Genomic DNA, 22,331 nt, shown 5'->3' with positions numbered 1-22,331 from the left:
CACGACAAAACACACTAGCCTACCTTTCAGCACCCAAGCAACTGTCCCAATGATTCAAGAGCTGCAAGACAAAAAAAAAAGAGACATTAGATCACAAACCAATCAATCAACCTCTACTGTTCAAATGGGAATATGAAACTTGGTCTCATGACTCAATGTATACATGGACACTTACACAACTTCTTAATCACAATCAACCAAACACATTGTGAGTTGTACTAACACAGTGACGCTCAGCTGTGAGAATCCAATACTTGTGTTTGTTGCTTTCGACAGTATAAAGAGCAAAGCATTTATTACGAGCAGATTACATTTGGCAGGCATATGTATCTGCACGTACGCCTCCTAATTCTGCCTTGTTAAGAACTTCCCAAGGCGATATTCAATCACTGCTACGATGTGGTTTATCTACCATTTACTTCACTGGGCAAAAAAGTTCATTCTACAAAGGGAGAGTGGGGGAGTTTCGGAGAGGGGTGGGGGGCACTGAGATGCTTTTATTTTAGCGGCTGCTTAATTAAAATGTGGGCGGCACTCAAAAGGTCAGAAATTGTGGCTTGGGCGCATTGCCACTGATTGCGTGCATATAGTGCCACTCAAGGTCTCCTAGATTAATGTGCGGTTCACTTGCAGTTGCAAAATGAGTTCTACTTCTGATAAACAGGATATCTGTATTCTCAGTTTCCCCCTTACTTGCCAGTCGAAAGATAAAGCAGAGGTTTTGCACTGTTGCCAGCGTAATTGATTTTGGCTGGAGCGTATGATTGCAGAGTATATGGAGGCTATAAGTGCTGTATGTGAACGGCTACTGTCGAAGTGGCGATGGTTGGAATTTAAGCTTAGTTTATATGCATACTGTAGAGCACAGTTGTTAAGGAGAAATGGTAATTTGATATACAGTGCATTCTGAAAGTTTTAGACCCCTGGACTTTTTCCACATTTTGTTACGTTACAGCCTTATTCTTAAAGGTAAAGTACTTTGTTGAAGCACCTTTGGCAGCGATTACAGCCTTGCGTCTTCTTGGGTATGACGCTACAAGCTTGGCACACCTGTATTTGGAGTTTCTTCCATTCTTCTATGCAGATCCTCTCAAGCTCTGTCAGGTTGGATGGGGAGCATCGCTGCACAGCTACTTTCAGGTCTCTCCAGAGACATTCGATCGGGTTCAAGTCCGGGCTCTGGCTGGGCCATTCAAGGACATTCAGAGACTTGTCCCAAAGCCACTCCTGCGTTGTCTTGGCTCTATGCTTACGGTCGTTGTCCTTTTGGAAGGTGAACCTTCGCCCCAGTCTGAGGTCCTCAGAACTCTGGAGCAGGTTTTCATCAAGGATCTCTCTGTATTTGCTCCGTTCATGTTTCCCTCGATCCTGACTAGTCTCCCAGTCCCTGCCGCTGAAAAACATCCCCACAGCATGATGCTGCCACCACAATGGTTCACCGTAGGGATGGTGCCAGGTTTCCTCCAGACGTGACGCTTGTCATTCAGGCCAAAGAGTTCAATCTTTGTTTCATCAGACCAGAGAATCTTCTTGTGCCTTTTACTGAGGAGTGGCTTCCATCTGGCCACTCTACCATAAAGGCCTGATTCCACATTATTCCACATTTTGTTGTTACAGCCTGAATTCAAAATTGATTTTTATTTTTAATTTTTTTGTCACCCATCTACACACATTTTTGCTAATTTAGGAAAATGTAATGTCTAATTTACATAAGTATTCACACCACTCAGTCAATACTTTGTAGAATCACCTTTGGCAGTGATTACAGCTGTGAGTTTTTCAGTTAAGTCTCTAAGAGATTTCCACAACTGGATTGTTCAACATTTGCCCATTATTCTTTTCAAAATTCTTCAAGCTCTGTCAAATTGGTTGTTGATCATTGCTAGACAACCATTTTCAGGTCTTGCCATAGATTTTCAAGTAGATCTAAGTCAAAACTGTAACTCGGCCACACAGGAACATTCACTATCTTCTTGGTAAGCAACTCCAGTCTAGATTTGGCCTTGTGTTTTAGCTCATTCTGCTGAAAGGTGAATCCATCTCCCAGTGTCTGGTGGAAAGCAGACTGAACCAGGTTTTCCTCTAGGATATTGCCAGTGATTAGCTCCATTCCGTTTACTTTTGTATCCTGAAAACCTCCCCAGTCCTTAAAGATTACAATAACACCCATAACATAATGCAGCCACCACTATCCTTGAAAGTATGGAGAGTGGTACTCAAACATAGCACTGTGTACTCAGGACAAAAAGTGAATTGCTTTTTTATGTAATTCTTTAGTGCCTTGTTGCAAACAGGATGCATGTTTTGGAATATTTGTATTCTGTACAGGCTTCCTTCTTTTCACTCTGACAAATAGGTTAGTATCATGGAGTAACTAAAATGTTGTTGATCCATCTTCAGTTTTCTCCTATCACAGCCATTAAACTCTGTAACTGTTTTAAAGTCACCATTGGCCTCATTGTGAAATCCCTGAGCGTTTTTTTATTTATTTTTTTAGTCATTTTAGCAGACACTCTTATCCAGAGCGACTTACAGTTAGTGAGTGCATACATTTTTTATTTTATTTTTCATACTGGCCCCCCGTGGGAATCAAACCCACAACCCTGGCGTTGCAAACACCATGCTCTACCAACTGAGCTACATCCCTGCTGGCCATTCCCTCCCCTACCCTGGAAGATGCTGGGCCAATTTTGTGCCGCCCCATGGGTCGAACCAGGATCTCTAGTGGCACAGCTAGCACTGCGATGCAGTGCCTTAGACCACTGTGCCAATCCTTCCTCTCCAGCAACTGAGTTAGGAAGGACGCCTGTATCTTTGTAGTGACTGGGTGTATTGATACATCATCCAAAGTGTAATTAAAAAATTCACCTTGATCAAAGGGATATTCAATGTCTGCTTTTTAAAATATTTGTATCTACCAATAGGTACCCTTCTTTGCGAGTCATGGGAAACCCTCCCTGGTCTTTGCGGTTGAATCTCTGTTTGAAATTCACTGCTCGACTGAGGGACCTCACAGATAATTGTATGTGTGGGGTACAGAGAAGAGGTAGTAATAAAACAATAATGTTAAAAACTATTATTGCACACATAGTGAGTCCATGCAACTTATCATGTGACTTGTCAAGCAAATGTTTACTCCTGAACTTATTTAGGCTTGCCATAACAAAGGGGTTGAATACTTATTGACTCAAGACATTTCAGCTTTTCATTTTTTTATTAATTTGTTAAAATGTTTAAAAACATAATTCCACTTTGACATTCAGGCTGTAACAAGGGGTGTGAATACTTCCTGAAGGCACTGTAACAATACTGCCATATTCATATCAGCTGTAAAGGGGAAATGGGGCTTGGTTTTTCTATATGGGCAAAAAACGGTTGATAGCGACACATTTGTCGAGCCAGCCAATAGGGATATCACTTTTACAAATGTGGCAATGGAAATGCCCTCTGCTGTGAGAACATTTCAATGCATCACACTTCATTATATTTTTTCACCAGTTACAGCACAGGCACAATAGTTCAGCTATTCAGTAAAAAAATCAAAAGATGTCCCAACAAACACCAGGACAAACACCCAAATACGCCATCAAAGGAATAGTTTGGTCCTACAAACTATACATATAGGCCAGGGTCCCCCAAATTTGGCCCCACACGTGTTTTTATTTTGCCCCCCCAACTTTTCTGAGCAGCTTATTATTCATATTTTTTTTATATATATATTTTATTTAATTTTATTGTTGGACATAAAATACTGTATAAACACCAGTAAATCAGCTTCAAGTGATTTTAATTTTGGAAATCTGTTCCCAAGTATTCCCACGCATAATAGAGAGACACGTGATCGTATACAAATGTAAGCAAAGTTTGAAATTATTATGTTTTAGTCAAATATCTGTTTGGGCTTCTTGTGGTCAATTTGCAGTCTACAAATGATTTATAATTATGTTCCGGCCCATCCACTCAAGAAGAAATCGTCCCGCTAGTTGATGATCCCTGCTATAGGCAATGTTTCAGTGAGAGATTGAAAACTACACTTCATTATTGACACATATGCATACATTCATACAAATTGCTTCTTGGAAATCAGTCAAGCTACAATGCTACTTTTTGCTTGAAAATGGTAGAAAGGCCCATTTCAAAACAATCCAACCATCTGCTCTCCCCTACAGATGATAATAGATGCTCTCTAATTTGATTGATGACTAGCTGCCGGCTGTGAAAGGTCAGTAAGCATTCGCCAGAGGAGACACCGTGTACATACAGTAGCCCCAATTGGATTGCAGAAACAGGGAGGTGATACGATAGGGGAGGGGTGGGGTGTGAAAAGGATAGACTGAATCAACAGGTTTGATAAATTCCTCTAAAACTGGCCCTATCTCTGGGACTGGTAGCAGCATGACAAGAAGGAATGTCGCTCCAGATTAATTGTAGTGATCAGCAGGCAGCGAGATGGGTAACCGTCAGGTCCTGATTCCCTCCATGATTTATAACCAATAATTGGGCATGAATGGGGCCTCCGAGGCACTATCAGGACCCTGCAGGGTGCCCGCTTTGAGACACAAATAAGGTTGAAATCCATCTGTTTCCTGTGTGCTGATATGTTATGAGAGTGCGCACGGCAGCGCACCATCTTCAATTTCATGAGCCCGAAAGGGAGACTGGCCACTATGAGAGAGGTATCTTCCCCTGAAATAGACCTGTGCCAGTCTGAAATTACTCTCGTCCACTGTCACAAAGGTTTCCTTTCTGCTGCAGAACGGTTTTCAGTATTCACCATATGCAATGCCATTACTGAATATCATTGAGTAAAACCCCTCCAGGATCATACTACAGCAACAAGTCGACTGATTATTCTACAATAGCCGTTCAAATAAAATAACACAATGTATTTCTGAATACATGGTTGACTGACTTAATTTGATGATGTGTGGCACACTGTTTAATTCAGCAGTGTCAGAAATGTGGTTAAATGCTATTTTAATTCAAGACAGATCATGGTTGAAATTACAGTCAAATGGTATTTACACCATCTCTGTCTCTGAGATTCAACACTGGCCTACAGCAACTTCCTTAAGAGTACCAAACTGAAAGGGGTACAGTATATTGCTCTAAAACAGATGATTTACAAACACCTCACCACCTAAAACCCACAAGCAGTCCTGAACATTCTACGATATTGACTATAGAACTAACACTAACACTGTGTAAAACTGAAAAAGAACCATACAGGATCTATTAAAGTCAGATTGGGAGCAACACGTTAAACAGAATCACAACACCAGGTTGGCCTAATGTGTTAAATAAATACAATACCCATCCAGCTGCATCTTTATGGCAGATCCTAGTTAATGTCTTTAATATCTACATATAATGAAAGTTGCACATGTAACTACCTCCTTAAAAATCCCATCTGTTGCACCACAGCACCACCAAAGGCATAATGAGAGAGAGAGAGAGAGAGCGAGAGAGAGAGAGAGAGAGAGAGAGAGAGAGAGAGAGAGAGAGAGAGAGAGAGAGAGAGAGAGAGAGATTGAAACCGGTGAAGCCTAAACTAATTCTGATTTCGAGAATCTGTAAAACCACGGACCTTGGGCTCAGGGTTTCCTTTTTTGTGGTCGATCACACCATCCCTACACACCTCCTCACTCTCTCTCTCTCTCTCTCTCTCTCTCTCTATCGCTCTCTCTCTCTCGCTCTCTCTCTCTCTCTCTCTCTCTCTCTCTCTCTCTCTCTCTCTCTCTCTCTCTCTCTCTCGAAGAAGAAGAAGAAGAAGAAGAAGAAGAAGAAGAAGAAGAATTCTCTGGCCATGCCCTCCTGACAACCACCCATCAACCCGGGTGCAATTTAAAAAGCCTTCAACAGCTGCCATTCTCCCGGGCTGGCTATCAGGCCAGCTGCCAGAGAGCCAGTCAGGGTATCTGCTCAAGTCAAGCAAACTTTGAAAGGCATGTGGTTTCCCCCCTGTTGCAAATGGACTGAAGGTGAAATACTATTTTCCCCCAAACAATGATACACTACGACAAATGTCCAAGCAACTGAGAAAATTGTTTTTGAGAGAGGATAAAATCCGCTCATGCCAGACGTGAAGACAAAATGCATGATGAAATGGATACAGGTATATTTGCAACTTGCGAAAGTATTCACCCCCCTTGGCATTTTTCCTATTTTGTTGCCTTACAACCTGGAATTAAAATGGATTTTGGGAGGGTTTGTATCATTTGATTTACACAACATGCCTACCACTTTGAAGAAGCATATATACTGAGATATCATGTGACTAATTATGTGACTTCTGAAGGTAATTGGTTGCACCAGATCTTATTTAGGGGCTTCATAGCAAAGGGGATGAATACATATGCACGCACCACTTTTCCGTTATTTATATTTTAGAATTCTTTGAAACAAGTGATTTTTTTCATTTCACTTCACCAATTTTGACTATTTTGTGTATGTCCATTACATTAAATCCAAATAAAAATCAATTGAAATTACAGATTGTAATGCAAAAAAACAGGAAAAACGCCAAGGGGGATGAATACTTTTGCAAGGCACTGTAATCCTTTGCAAATGCTTTCAAAACAAGGGAAATGCCTGCTGCCCTTTTAATGCACTCCGACAAAAGATATCTCTTGTTCACTTCCTCTTCTGGGATTTGCCGTTTGCCTCATGCTGATTTAGCCTGCTTTGCCAGTGAGTGTATGTGTGTGTGTGTGTGGGGGAGGGGGGGGAGAAAGAGAGTGAGAGAAAAACAGTGAAAGAGTGAGTGAGAGAGAGAGAGAGAGAGAACGTGAGAGAAAGTGTGAGTGTGTGTCAGAGAAAATGATATTTTACATTTAGCAGACACTCTTATCCAGAGCGACATACAGTAGTGTGTGCAAACATTTTCATATTTTGTTTGTACAGGTCCCCCATGGGAATCGAACACACAACCCTGGCGTTGCAAGTGCCACGCTCTACCAACTGAGCGTGTGTGTGTGTGTGTGTGAGTGAGTGAGTGAGTGAGTGAGTGAGTGAGTGAGTGAGTGAGTGAGTGAGTGAGTGTATTTATGTATGTATGTATGTAACAAACAAACAAAAATTTGACCAACTGGGGACATTTTGTTGGTCCCCAAAAGATCAAATGCTATTTCTAGGGGGTTTAGGGTTAAGGTTAGAATTGGTGTTAGGGTTAGAATTAGGGTTAGGGTTAGGAGCTAGGGTTAGTTTTAGGGCTAAGGTTTAGGGTTAAGGTTAGGGTCAAGGTTAGGGTTAGGGTAAGAGTACGGGTTAGGGTTAGGTTTAGGTGTTAGGGAAAATAGGATTTTGAATGGGACTGAATTGTGTGTTCCCACAAGGTTAGCTGCACAAGACTGTGTGTGTTTGTGTGTGTGTGTGTGTGTGTGTGTGTTTGTGAGATCCAGGTTGGGCAGCCTGCTGCTGAGCAGTTTGCCGTTCCATATGCTTTGTCGAAAATATCCACAGCGCAGCGTGGCTGCGAATGAGAGATTACATCTCTCCAACTGGTATTTTACCTTATTGAACGCAACAAAACAGATTGATGGCTGCCAGGTCTGCTGCATTGTGAAATGCAACGACTGGCCACCAGCACCGTTTTTCAGTATAGACCATGTTGTCTCCAGTGTCCCTGTATGTCTGTTAATGGGGTTTCATAGACTAAGCTAGTCGTTGAGAGCTATACCAGTCTCTAGTCTCAGTATCTACAACCTATACTTTACATGATGTCTGTGTCAGGCTGAATCATGTTGTGATAAAGGTGTCATGATATATAACACAATCGTTATTTTCCCTCTGATTCAAACAAAGGTTGGTCTCCTTAGCATTTTGTACTAATCTGAATGTTTGGTCATAGTATATTATGTCAAAACACTGCCAATAGGAGGAATGTTTCTCCCCATGGAATCCATTTAGTATCATTGATTGTCAGTTTACCAAATTGCTCTACTGTCCACCAATGCTACTGGATAGAGGAGCCAAGCTGTCTTCAGCTGCTGTTCCTGGGCCTGTCACAACCATTGTGTTGCATTCCCTCCTGCTATCCGCAGATGCTTTTAGCCCATTGTGTTGTCACCCACTGGTGCAGGTCTTGGATCGATTTTGTTGATAGCCACATGGGACCATACAGACAGCGGATCCAGTTGGCTTGATTGCACGGCTTCACACCTGGGAAAATGCTTATTTTGCAATGACTGGAAGAGGAACGGTTGGGTGTATCAACATGATGGGGATTCAAGTTCCAGTGATGAACATTGCCTGGAGGGATCTGGCATTGGGGACAGATCGCATTGAGCTAGGGCATTTAATGGTTTTGAAGTAATTTGTCTAGAGTAGAATCACAGTTACTGTTGATAGAGCCATCCCCACCTGTTGTAATTACCCAGATTGTCTTGTGATCACCCAGTGTCAACAATAAGTAACACATTACTTGGTACCTAAAGTACATAAAATAGTTTAATTCTAAAAATCTGTTTTCAGAAATGTTGGCTAATTAGTTTTTTTTGTTCAAAGAAATATGAAAGATATTAGTGTTTTTTTCCCCATCTAATCATGGGGTTGTTAAATGACAGACATGTATTTGTTTGAAATCTATCACTTGATTCGTTATATCCTCCTCACTCTCAGAGAAAAAAGTAGCACTGAAGGTTTTACACAGTCAAATGTGACTAATAATTACATGTTTAATACAGAACTATGCAAATGAATAATTTGTGAAATCAATACAGTAATGTGAGATCTGTCTGTAAAATACGCAGTGAACATTCCATTCCAGAAAAACAATGGATACATAGCATTTTCTGACAAACCCATTTTTTGTAGGGGGTGGATCAGCTTTAATATTACAACTAGAGTGTAGCTTATTTCAATGTAATTGTATGCATCATTTCCAATCCCCCATATATTATTTTATATATATATATATATATATATATGTTTCCTTTATTATTTAACCCTAACCCTACCACCCCTCCCCTAATTGGAGCAAACTAATGGACAACAACACTTAGGCTTCTACTTCCAGGTTATGCTATATACATTTTACGGACAAAGTATATTTTACATTAGTTATCTTTTGTTTGTTTTTAGTCCCATCCTTCAGCTACCCTCAACCCCTCCCATTTATCTCTGAACACGATCCAGTTTTGATTTCTATTCATCATATATTTTTTAACTGTGCTGTGATGTTTCACAAAAGTTCTGAACCTTTCTATTCTCATAGTTTATAAAGATAAATTAAAGATAAACATTTTTGCTAAGAGTATTTTTATATTATTGATCGATTGACTATGACTTTTCAGATCACCCAGCCGAGCTATTTGCAGAGTTAACTCCAGGTAAATGTTGCAATTCTTCAGCCATTCCTGAACCTGCAACCAAAAATAAGCTACATATGGACAGTACCAAAACAAATTATCTAATGATTATGTCTCTTCGCAGCAAAATCGGCACAGCTGGGATGGTTGTATCCCCCATATATATAACAAAACCCATTTTAATACATATCTAAAATCTATTAACAAAACATCTTAGAACAGTAATTTTTTAAAGACACAAAGGTACCCATAAGCATTAATTTCTGATGAAAAAACACAACCCGCGTTTTGGAAATAAATTATTCATAAGGATTTCATAAAACATTTATAACTCATGCATTCCACATTCATAAGCAATACATAAGCATTTCATAAATGCTTTGGTCCTGCTTTAAATTACGTGCAGCTTCTAAAGGCTTCATAAAGCCTTCATAAACACTACATAAATGTGTCACATCATCTATAACCGTATGTCATGCTCTATAAAGGGTTCATAAATGTAGCATAACTGTGTGACATAACCACCAATGTCAAATGTGACATAACCCACTACGTCAAATATGACAAAAACCTGTGCTTTATAAAGGGTGGCATAAGCACCGCTTAGTAAAGGCTTTTTAAATCATATTAAATTGAGTCTTCACAAAGCATTTATAACCTTGTCATGCATCTTAGCATAGTATTGCAAGGCCATGATAGTGGGTTCGATTGCTGGGATCACCCATACATAAAAATGTATGCACGCATGACTGTAAGTCGCTTTGGATAAAAGCGTCTGCTAAATGTATATATTATATTACTTTAAAACATTTCTAAGATGGCCCAACCTCTTTCCCTCTTGGGTGCATAGTCAATATTGGACCTGACCTCAACTTTCCCCATAACGCTGTGCTGCAGGATGACACAGTCTAAAGTGCAGTCATTCACAGCAAAAAACGTTAGTAGTACCTTGTTATTTTTTGCCTAATTCTGTTTGTTTTTTTAGCAAATTCAGTTTTCTCGGTTTTTGTTTTTCCAGGTTTCGGATATCTCTCACTTTTTTCTGGTTTCCACCCACTTTTTTTCACAATGTTTTAATAGCGAAACAACAACATGAGATGTTCTGTGTTCACAACAATGCTTAAACCACATCAGGGGATGACTTTTGAGTTCTGGGAAAAATCTAAGAAACCTTTGTGAGTTGTCATTTAAATTAATTTCTAGTAGTTAAGTGTTGAGTTGAGTTCAGTGACTTCACAGCAATTGCTAGCAAGCTAGCTAACGAAATGTAGCTAGCTAGCAGGCTCAGCTAAATACAAATCCCCCTAGATACAGCCTTATAGTCACGTCATAAAATATGTAAATGAAAGAGAGTGTACAAAAAATGTCCATGACGTAGAAAGACCAGGTGAATCCAGGTGAAAGCTATGATCCCTTATTGATGTCACTTGGTAAATCCACTTCAATCAGTGTAGATGAATGGGAGGAGACAGGTTAAAGATAGATTTTAAGCCTTGAAACAACAGAGGCATGGGATTGTGTATGTGTGCCATTCAGAGGGTGAATGAGGAAGACAAAATATTTAAGTGCCTTTGAACGGGGTATGGTAGTAGCTGCCAGGCGCACCGGTTTGATTGTGTCAAGAACTGCAATGCTGCTGGGTTTTTCATGCTCAACAGTTTGTGTGTATCAAGAATGGCCCACCACCCAAAGGACATCCAGCCAACTTGACACAACTGTGGGATGCATTGGAGTCAACATAGGCCAGCATCCCTGTGGAATGCTTTCGACACATTGTAGAGTCCATGCCCTGACGAATTGAGGCTGTTGTGAGGGCAAAAGGGGGTGCAACTCATAGGAAGATGTTTTGTATACTCAGTGTAATAATACATATCGAACAGAGTTTCCCATCTCCCCATTTAGAGTATTTCTGGCTCAGCACAGAAATGCCCTTATCCAGAAGGTGTGACAAAGGCATTTCCTAACAGACCTGCTAACTTTCTTTGATGTTACTTTTAAGGTTGGAACCAACATGTCTATTTCCAGCAGACAGAGAGGCAAGAACCATTTGTCCACCAGCTCAGGGACAAGCTACACTATTCACGGCCCTGTGTAGTTTTCAATGTAATTGCATTGCTGGACTTTTTGAAATGTAATGTATTTGTATTGTTTTTAAAAATAAAAGGAAATGTATGGTTTAAACATGTCTTTAGTGTTTATTTGTTTTAGCTGTTAGTGATAATTCCCTAAGTGTTAATTCATTTTGTGTTTACATCATTAAGCCTTTATGTATGTGATATAAATTACCAAAGGGGTCTGACTTTATAGTTAGTCCAACGTCATGCGATATGGAGTCTTTATGAATGTGTAATAAATGACCAAAGGTGTCTCACTTCAAACATCCTTCAGCACAACGTCACCCAACATGCCCCCCCCCCCCACCCCCCCAAAGCCTACTGGGTATCCACTGGAAACAGGATGTCAGAGCACCTGCTGTACGTACCATCACCATGTTGCAATGAGAAAACAGTTCATAACCAGTTCATGATTTCTCTCTTTTTAGCTTTATCTTCATTTTTTTTCTTCAGTTGTGTCGACTATGTTGGCGAGAGCAAACTCAGTCAAGCAGAAATTATATACTGTATATACTGAAAAGCACTGCTTCAGAAATTCAGATAAGATTGTGTCTGTAAAGTCGACTGAAGGTTCCCCTTTTTTGCTGAATAACTTATTATTTGTGGTGTGGGGGTCATGCTCCCCATATTGGCTTGAGAACTTCCTTTCACTGACTTTCAGGAGAATACTGTGAGGTGCTTCACCCCCCCCCGCCTAGAACATATCTGTAAATGGATGGAATGACCTTCCTCTGCCCCACTGTAATAGTGAAGCATCATTAACTCAGAGCGGCTTCCCCAGCCATATGTTTTAATAATTACTTTTTAGCCCATTCAAGGCCACATAATTACTGTAGTCTGCCTGAAACCACTCAGAATACATACTTCAGAATTTGGACATAGAAAAGGGACCGAAGTGGGCTCCCGAAAGGCTTCTGAATGCAGGAGAAATTCCATTCCCTGGTCGGTTCATCACCTTTTTTTCTGGTTACCTTTCCTCAAACGATCAGCGGGCCAGAGAGGCTATTGATTATGGTGGAAGGTAGAAAACGCTAAAGCTTATCACGACTGCAGTTCTGGGTCAGGGCTCGGCTGCAGTCTGGCAACAGTCTCTCTGCCTTGTGAGTGACACATTATTTCCACAGTACCTCCCCACACCACCCCATCAGCCCCAACCCATCTCCCTCCACCAGTCTATTTTCTGCCTGGCTAAGCTTATGAAACTGCATATATGCTGTCTGATTCCTGCCATCAGCCATTCCCATGAAAGGACAAAACAATGAAAACACATGAGCGTATTAGATGTTGTGATTGTGGTGGAAAGACTCCATACACTACATTTCACACATAAAAAACTAAACAATGTACAGTCTGTTTAGATCATAATGTATGCATATTAAACTAGCTGAGATGTCTTTGTAATACAACTAGGTTATGTTGACACCGTCTTGTGATATTTCTATTACACAAATAGTGAAATATGGTTGCATACATTAACATTGTCTCAGAACTATATTCGAAACTCCATGCAGTCAAGAGGTTATACATTTTTCAAGTAAGTAATTTCAAAGTTACACATGCAGCATAAACCAAAAGAATGTGTCCATTGTGGACATTTCATTAGCCGGTAAATTACCTCTACGCCTCCTTTAATTTTGAGTTTCAACCATTTTGAATTTCAGTCTTCCTCGTGTATAAAATGACTGCATAAGAAACAAAAGCTAATAAAAATGCAGCATGGAAATAAGCAAGTGGTGTAACGTGGCAACAAATCAGAACTAACAAGCCAAATCTCCTCTCATTTCAAACAAGGAAGGAATCACTTCACGTCAGGCCATGCTGCGTTTCGACCTTATTGCAGTCGACGTACTGTAAATAGAATAATACACATATTTATTTGGCCCAGACAACACATCTCTGTGTATTATATTTATTTGTTTCGCTTCAGTATGCTCTGGAGTTACATTTATCTTTTACTTCGGACCATCTTCATGGTCGGGCTGCTTGGAGGAGGATGCCAAGAGACCCAATCTTATTATAGCTTCCAAACGACATGCTGGTTTTCTGAGGAGTATTTCTGCCTGTAATAAAGCCCTTTTGTGGGGATAAACACATTCTGATTGGCTGGGCCTGGCGGCCAAGTGGGTGGGCCTATGTCCTCCCAGGCCAACCCGTGGCTGCACCCCTGCCCAGTCATGTGAAATCCATAGATTAGGGCCTATTGAATTTATTTAAATTGACTGATTTCCTTATATGAACTGTAACTAAGTAAAATCTTTGAAAATGTTGCATGTTGTGTTTATATATTTCTTTAGTATAAATAGTGCTGTCTGACCATGCCGTCTGCACATACTCCTAACAGTGCTACACAACTTTCATTGTGGCATTGTAAGTAGAAGAACTGTACTTTCAAAGTTAAATCAAAGTTTGGTCAGTATGGTGTTGGTTGGCCAGAAAATACAATTGTTCATTTTCTCCTCATGAGAGAGCTAGATCTATGGTATGTTATTGATCTAATAGATTATTACGGGCCCTGACAGAATTTCAAGTATCATCATGCCAAGTTATCAATTGGGCCAAATTTGGCCTAATGACTTGTTTCAAATGTATTGTTATTTCAGGACAAACTGTACATAAACAATTAGCTGATTCTTGAATGGCTCATAGTCTTTGTATTGTAAGCATATCAGTGTGTACAGGTCCATGTGTCTGTACTTTATGCAAGTCCGAGTGCATTTAAGTTTAAGAGTCATTCTAAATGTTCAATACAACAACTGCCTGGTGCTTCTTCAACTCCAGTCCTATTTGTTCTACCATGTACAATAATCTCCAACCAGCACTCCACAAAACGTCTTTAAGCACTTTGAATCCCAAATCTCCAAAGGCAAATCAGCAATTAGAGACTAAGCTGGCTTGTAAAATCAATTAGGACTAGCGTTGGTGCCACAGGTACTAACTCTGGCTGACTCTTCCATACTTGGACTCAGTTCACTGATTGAAGCTAACATGGCAGAGTCTATAATCTGGTGGTCATTCATCAAATTTATGTAAAATCTGAGATCTCCGATCTCAGGGGAAGGAGGTGATACGGAAACATCCCCAATGTCACAGTTGGAACGGTAATGGAGACTCAGAATATAGTTTCAATTGACTGCTTCTAAATGTGCTTTCCATCAGGCTTCATTATGTGAGGGATTCCCATGGAGTGTGGAGGAAGAAGGCACAGCGCATCTTTAACCTCAGTAGGCTGAAAAACATTGGCTTGGCCCCTAAGACCCTCACAAATTTCTACAGATGCACCATTGAGAGCATCTAGTCAGGCTGTATCACCGCCTGGTGCGGCAACTGCACCGTCCGCAGCAACCACAGGGCTCTCCGGACGGTGGTGCGGTCAACCCAACACATCACCGGGGGCACACTGCCTGCCATCCAGGACACCTACAGCACCCGGTGTCACAGGAAGGCCAAGAAGATCATCAAGGACCTCAGCCACTCGAGCCACAGCCTGTTAACCCCGCTACCATCTAGAAGGCAGAGACAGTACAGGTGCCTCAAAGTCGGGACCGAGAGACTGAAAAACAGCTTCTATCTCCAGGCCATCAGACTGTTAAACAGTCACCACTATCTGGCCTCCGCCCAGTACCCTGTCCTGAACTTTAGTCACTGTTACTCAACCCTGCACCTTAGAGACTGTTGCCCTGTGTACATAGTCATTGACCAATGGTCACTTAAAAAATGTTGACATACTCATTTTCCCACTTTGTATGTATATATTGTATTCTAGTGAAGGCCCATCCTATATAACTACTGCTGTACACACCTTTTCTATTCATATACTGTCCACACTGTCTATACACACCATTATATACATACAGTACCAGTCAAAAGTTTGGACACACCTACTCATTCAAGGGTTTTTCTTTATTTTTACTATTTTCTACATTGTAGAACAATAGTGAAGACAACACAACTATGAAATAACACACATGGAATCATGTAGTAACCAGAGAAATTGTCTAAATACAATTTATATTTGAGATTATTCAAAGTAGCCACCTTTGGCCTTGATGACAAGCTCTTGGCATTCTCTCAACCAGCTTCACCTGGAATGCTTTTCCAACAGTCTTGAAGGAGTTCCCACATATGCTGAGCACTTGTTGGTTGCTTTTCCTTCACTCTGCGGTGCAACTCATCCCAAACCATTTCAATTTGGTTGAGATCGGGTGATTGTGGAGGCCAGGTCATCTGATGCAGCACTCCATCACTCTCCTTCTTGGTCATATAGCCTTTACACAGCCTGGAGGTATGTTGGGTCATTGTCCTGTTGAAAAACAAATTATAGTCCCACTAAGCCCAAACCAGATGGGACGGCGTATCGCTGCAGAATGCTGTGGTAGCCATGCTGGTTAAGTGTGCCTTGAATTCTAAATAAATCACAGACAGTGTCACCAGCAAAGCACCCCCACACCATCACACCTCCTCCTCCATGCTTCAAGGTGGGAACCTCACATGCAGAGATCATCTGTTCACCTACTCTGCGTCTCACAAAGACACGGCCGTTGGAACCAAAAATCTCAAATTTGGACTCATCATACCAAAGGACAGATTTCCACCGGTCTAATGTCCATTGCTCGTGTTTCTTGGCCCAAGCAAGTCTCTTCTTCTTATTGGTATCCTTTAGTAGTGGTTTCTTTGCAGCAATTCGACGATGAAGGCCTGATTCACGCAGTCTCCTCTGAACATTTGATGTTGAGATGTGTCTGTTACTTGAACTCTGTGAAGCATTTATTTGGGCTGCAATTTCTGAGGCTGGTAACTCTAATGAACTTAACCTCTGCAGCAGAGGTAACTCTGGGTCTTCCTTTCCTGTGGCGGTCCTCATGAGAGCCAGTTTCATCATAGCGTTTAATGGTTTTTGCGACTGCACTTGAAGAAACTTGAAAAGTTCTTGATATTTTTTGGATTGACTGACCTTCAAGTCTTAAAGCAATGATGGACTGTTGTTTCTCTTTGCTTATTTGAGTTGTTCTTCCATAATATGGACTCACCAAATAGGGCTATCTTCTGTATACCACCCCTACCTTGTCACAACACAATTGATTGGCTCAAACGCATTAAGAAGGAAAGAAATTCCACAAATTAACTTTTAACAAGGCACACCTGTTAATTGAAATGCATTCCAGGTGACTACCTCATGAAGCTGGTTGAGAGAATGCCAAGAGTGTGCAAAGCTGTCATCAAGGCAAAGGGTGGCTACTTTGAAGAATCTCAAATATAAAATATATTTGTATTTGTTTAACACTTTTTTGGTTACTACATGGTACTGTACTTTTGCACATATAGTGTACGTACATAATCGTACAGCCATTATGGAGGACATGTACAACTGTAGCTTAAGTTAGATATACATTCACCTTGCTATTCAATATTACTCATTCACCATAATCAATTGTAGTTATTGTAGAGACTGAATAAACTGTTGTCATTAGAGTTGCAAAATTTCCAGAAATCCTTGTTGGACAATACGAGATTTTCTGCTTATTTCCTTCCGACTCTGGGAATTTTCAGAAAGGTACCGGAACCCTGGTTTTCATTGTATTTCCCATCTATCTGAGAACAGAGCAAAACAACAGATGCTGCTTGGTGAGGGTGGGGAGCTCAGTGATAGGGAAATCCAGGGCAACATCTGTACCGTGAAAGGCGGCATGTACTTATTCATCAATATCTTTCTGTGGCACAGGGCCTCGCCAGCAGATTCTCCCCAGGTGTGTCTAATAGGTTTGGACAATACTACATGTCCAAGCTTAGCTAAAGTTATGCAAACAGACATTATGCTTGCGTTGCATTACATGGCCAAATTGAACAGTTGGTGCGAGTTGCTTTGCCATAGGAAAATATTGATTTCTACATTGTTTGGGAGAAAGTGTTTATGGTTTGTTTTATTACCTTAATCAGCTATATTGAATTAAACATTACACTAGTTATGTCATAAACAAAAACAAAATGGACACAACCTCTAACCCTTTTTGTAAGTTCTACTAACCTGCTGATCATTCTACTAGGGTTATGCCCCCACCCCCATGAATCCACTTTAGTTATCTAACAATAGCAATGTTAGTGCCTTGAGCTAGTTTTGTGTACATTTTTGTACATTGCCATTGAATGTGGATGAAATCAGCTGGCACATAATGAGCTGTTTAGGGTCGACTACCTCAATGGAAAAACAGGTCAGCGCCCGACGTGGCCTCTTTTTTATCCTCTCTCTCTCTCCAAGGTCAGAAGGTCATGGATCGTTCAGCCAGGAGCAGTAATTATACGGTGTGTTCATGGATCATCATGGATCATTCAGAGGTACACTCCAGCTTCAGGTGACCTTTACTCACCATGCATCACACTAATTTTACACCAATTTGACAATTTAGAAAGCTGCAGTTGGGCCATGGGGGGGAGTTGTACATTTGTTAATATGTAAATACAGGAAATACCTGTCACGGTTTCGGCCGAGGCTGCTCCTCTTCCTTGTTCGGGCAGGCTTCGGCGGTCGTCGTCTCCGGAGTACTAGCTGCCACCGTTCTATGTTTCATGTTCGTTTGGTTTTGTCTCTTTGTAACACCTGTCCCTTGTTTGTGTTTGATTATGTTCCCAATTTAGTTTCGTTTGTTTGGGTCAGGTGTTATGCGTGATTGTTTATTGTCAGCCTGCCTCAGAGGAGTTTGTATTCTCTCGTTGTTGTTTTTTCGAGAGTTCGCACTGCGTGCGCTTTTCTTGTTTATCCGCACTGTGTTTGTGCGTAATTGTTCGCGCCACCCGGTTGGGTTGGCGACTCATTGTTCATGTGTTGGACATTACTAAAGTCTGTTGAAGTCATCCTGGTTCCTGCGCTTGATTCCTTTCACTCATCCACACACAGCACTCTGACAGAATCACGCATCATTCCATGGAATCAGCAGGAGCGACCGCGCCAACAGCAGGTATGGAGGAACGTCTTCGTGGGCAGGAGGATCGGATTAACCAGGTCTGTCATGCCCTGGAGGGGGGTGATGAACACTCTCCACCGATGGGAAACCAGCGGGGTACCCACGACCCCACCACCGAACCATCCCCATCGGTCAGTCCTCCTGTCCCATCTCCGGAACCCAGTGGGATTCGGCTCTCGCTCCCGAGGGCGTACGACGGCTCCACTGCCGGGTGTCAAGGGTCCCTGCTGCAAGTGGAGCTCTACCTCGCCACCGTACACCCGACGCCCTCGGGACACGAGAGCATCTCAGCCCTCATCTCCTGTCTCACCGGCAAGGCGTTGGAGTGGGCCAACGCCGAATGGAGGAGAATGGACGCCGCTACCACTACCTATGCGGAGTTCTCCCGCCGCTTCCGTGCTGTGTTTGACCATCCACCAGAGGGGAAGGCGGCGGGGGAGCGTCTGTTCTACCTCCGACAGGGGATGAGGAGCGCCCAGGACTTTGCCTTGGAATTCCGGACTCTAGCGGCCGATGCAGGGTGGAATGAGCGGGCCCATATAGACCACTTCCGTTGCAGCCTCCGGGAGGACGTCCAGCGAGAGTTGGCGTGCAGGGACACCTCGTTGACCTTTGACCAACTTGTCGACATGGCCATTCGGCTGGATACCCTGCTCGCCACCCGTGGACGTCCCGGGTGGGGTTCGCCCATTCCACTCTCCAGCACCTCCGAGCCGAGCCCTATGGAGCTCGGGGTGCTGGCGCTAGAGAACGGAGGAGTAGGAACCCGAGGGGGGCCGTTCCCTGCACTAACTGTGGCCGTGGAGGGCACACCGCGGCTAGGTGTTGGGGAGGGTCCCCGGTGGGGGAGAAGGCAGGTCACGCATTGGGGGGTCCCCCCCAGGTGAGTAGGCGCCCTACTTACCCAGAGCTTTCTGTCGTGCACCTAACCTTGCCTGTTTGTTTTCCACAGGTTGCACCTCGTTCCCAGCATAAGGCGCTGGTAGATTCAGGCGCAGCTGGGAATTTTGTAGATCGCCAGTTTTGTATAGAGTTAGGGATTCCCCTCCTTCCAGTTGATAAGCCTTTCCCTGTTCATGCCCTAGATAGCCGTCCGTTAGGGTCTGGGTTGATTAGGGAGGTCACAGCGCCCCTTCAAATGATGGCGCAGGAGGGTCATGAGGAGACGATTCAGCTCTATCTGATTGACTCTCCTGCGTATCCGGTAGTGCTGGGCCTTCCCTGGTTGATGACCCATGACCCTACTATTATGTGGCGAGAGAAAGCTCTTAAAGGGTGGTCTGCCCAGTGTGAGGGGCGGTGTCTGGGTGTTTCCATAGGGGCGACCTCGGTGGAAAGTCCGAATCTAATGACAGCACTGCATATTCCCCCGAGTATGAGGATTTGAAACTGGTGTTTAGTAAGACTAGGGCGGCGCAGCTGCCGCCTCATAGACGGGGGGATTGTGCGATAGATCTCCAGTCCGGAGCAGCTCTCCCGCGGAGCCATGTGTATCCCTTGTCTCAAGAGGAGAGGAAGGCAATGGAGACGTACATCGCTGAGTCTCTGAGACAGGGATACATACGGGCCTCCACTTCACCCGCTTCCTCAAGTTTCTTTTTGTGAAGAAAAGGATGGAGGTCTGCGCCCGTGTATTGATTACCGCGGTCTCAATCAGATTACGGTGAAGTACAGCTATCCACTTCTTCTGATTGCGACTATGACGGAGTCACTGCACGGTGCGCAGTTCTTTACAAAATTGGATCTCAGGAGCGCATATAACTTGGTGCGCATTAAAGAGGGCGATGAATGGAAGACAGCGTTTAGCACGACTTCCGGACACTACGAGTATCTAGTCATGCCATATGGGTTAATGAATGCTCCCTCAGTCTTCCAATCCTTCGTCGATGAGATTATCCGGATCCCTCTTTACCGTTCCAGGTAGAGGTGGACGCATCAAAGGCCGGTATAGGGGCCGTTCTTTCCCAACGTTCTGGCACTCCACCTAAACTCCGTCCCTGTGCGTTTTATTCTAAAAAGCTCAGTCCGGCGGAGCGGAATTATGACGTAGGAGACAGGGAGCTGTTAGCCGTGGTACAGGCCCTAAAGGTGTGGCGGCATTGGCTCGAGGGGGCTCAACACCCTTTCCTCATTCTAACTGACCATCGTAACCTGGAGTACATCCGGGCAGCTAGGAGACTGAATCCTCGCCAGGCCCGTTGGACTATGTTTCTAGCCCGGTTTGTGTTTAAAATCACATACATCCCTGGGTCCCAGAACTGGAAGGCAGATGCTCTGTCTCGGCGGTATGACGCGGAGGAGAGGTCCGTTGAGCCCACGCCCATACTACCAGAGTCTTGTCTGGTTGCACCGGTGGTGTGGGAGGTTGATGGCGAGATCGAGCGGGCGTTACGCACTGACCCAAGTCCTCCACAGTGTCCAGTGGGTCGGACGTACGTTCCGCTCGAGGTACGCGATCGCCTCATTTGTTGGGCTCATACGTCCCCCTCCTCTGGCCATCTGGGTATCGGCCGGACAGTGCACTGCCTTAGCACGAAGTACTGGTGGCCAACGTTAGCTAGGGATGTGAGGATTTATGTCTCCTCCTGTTCGGTGTGTGCCCAGTGTAAGGCGCCCAGACATTTGCCCAGGGGTAAGCTACAACCCCTGCCTATTCCACAACGACCCTGGTCCCACCTCTCGGTGGATTTTGTTACCGACCTTTCCCCCTCACAGGGGAATACTACCATCCTGGTCGTTGTGGATCGGTTCTCGAAGGCCTGTCGTCTCCTTCCCATGCCGGGTCTACCCACTGCCCTACAGACCGCTGAGGCTCTGTTTACCCATGTCTTCCGGCATTACGGGGTACCCGAGGATATAGTGTCTGACCGAGGCCCCCAGTTCACCTCCAGAGTGTGGAGAGCGTTTATGGAACGGTTGGGGGTTTCGGTAAGCCTTACCTCGGGTTACCACCCCGAGAGTAATGGGCAGGTTGAACGTGTTAACCAGGAGGTGGGTAGGTTTCTGAGGTCTTATTGCCAGGGCCGGCCGGAGGAGTGGGCGAGATACGTTCCGTGGGCCGAAATGGCACAGAACTCTCTCCGCCACTCCTCCACCCAACTAACCCCTTTCCAGTGTGTGTTAGGGTACCAGCCGGTTCTGGCACCTTGGCACGAGAGCCAGATCGAGGCCCCTGCGGTGGATGAATGGGTACGGCGCTCGGAGGAAACATGGAACGCTGCCCACGTACATCTGCAGCGGGCCATCCGTCGGCAGAAAACGAGCGCCGATCTCCACCGCAGTGAGGGGCCTGTGTACGCACCTGGAGATCGAGTCTGGCTCTCGACCAGAAACCTGCCCCTCCGCCTGCCCTGCCGGAAGCTGGGTCGGCGGTTTGTGGGGCCATTCAAAGTCCTGAGGAGGTTGAACGAGGTGTGTTACAGGTTAGAACTGCCTATTGACTATAGGAATATTAACCCCTCGTTCCATGTGTCTCTCCTCAGGCCGGTGGTAGCTGGTCCACTCCAGGAGTATGAGATAGAGGAGACTCCTCCGCCCCCGTTGGACATCGAGGGGGCTCCGGCGTACACCGTGAGGTCCATCCTTGATTCGAGACGCCGGATGGGGGGGTCTTCAGTATCTCGTTTAGTGGGAGGGGTACGGCCCGGAGGAGCGGTGCTAGGTGCCAAGGAGGGACATATTGGACCAGTCCCTGCTGACCGAGTTCCATCGGGGTCATCCTGCGCGCCCTGCTCCGCGTCGTCCGGGTCGTCCCCGAGCCCCGGGTCGGCGCACGGCTGGAGCCGCGCGTCAAGGGGGGGGGTACTGTCAAGGTTTCGGCCGAGGCTGCTCCTCTTCCTTGTTCGGGCAGGCTTCGGCGGTCGTTGTCTCCGGAGTACTAGCTGCCACCGTTCTATGTTTCATGTTCGTTTGGTTTTGTCTCTTTGTAACACCTGTCCCTTGTTTGTGTTTGA

At 44.0% G+C, this 22,331-nt stretch overlaps 1 protein-coding gene across 29 annotated transcripts in view; it reads right to left on the bottom strand.

Annotated features, from left to right (window-relative positions):
* LOC121572096 (receptor-type tyrosine-protein phosphatase delta-like) overlaps window positions 1–22,331 on the bottom strand; it is a 668,511-nt gene that overhangs the window by 238,962 nt on the left and 407,218 nt on the right. For all 29 annotated transcript variants that reach the window (XM_041884003.1, XM_045221719.1, XM_045221730.1 and 26 more), the window contains exon 9: window positions 24–61. The gene's annotated coding sequence lies outside the window, so the exon portion shown is untranslated. The remainder of the gene's footprint in view (window positions 1–23; window positions 62–22,331) is intronic.

This window comes from Coregonus clupeaformis, chromosome 8, assembly GCF_020615455.1.
Source record: "Coregonus clupeaformis isolate EN_2021a chromosome 8, ASM2061545v1, whole genome shotgun sequence".
Taxonomy (NCBI): Eukaryota; Metazoa; Chordata; class Actinopteri; order Salmoniformes; family Salmonidae; genus Coregonus; species Coregonus clupeaformis.
The sequence above is the reverse complement of the archived record's forward strand: the minus strand, read 5'-3'. Positions and strand labels throughout refer to the sequence as shown.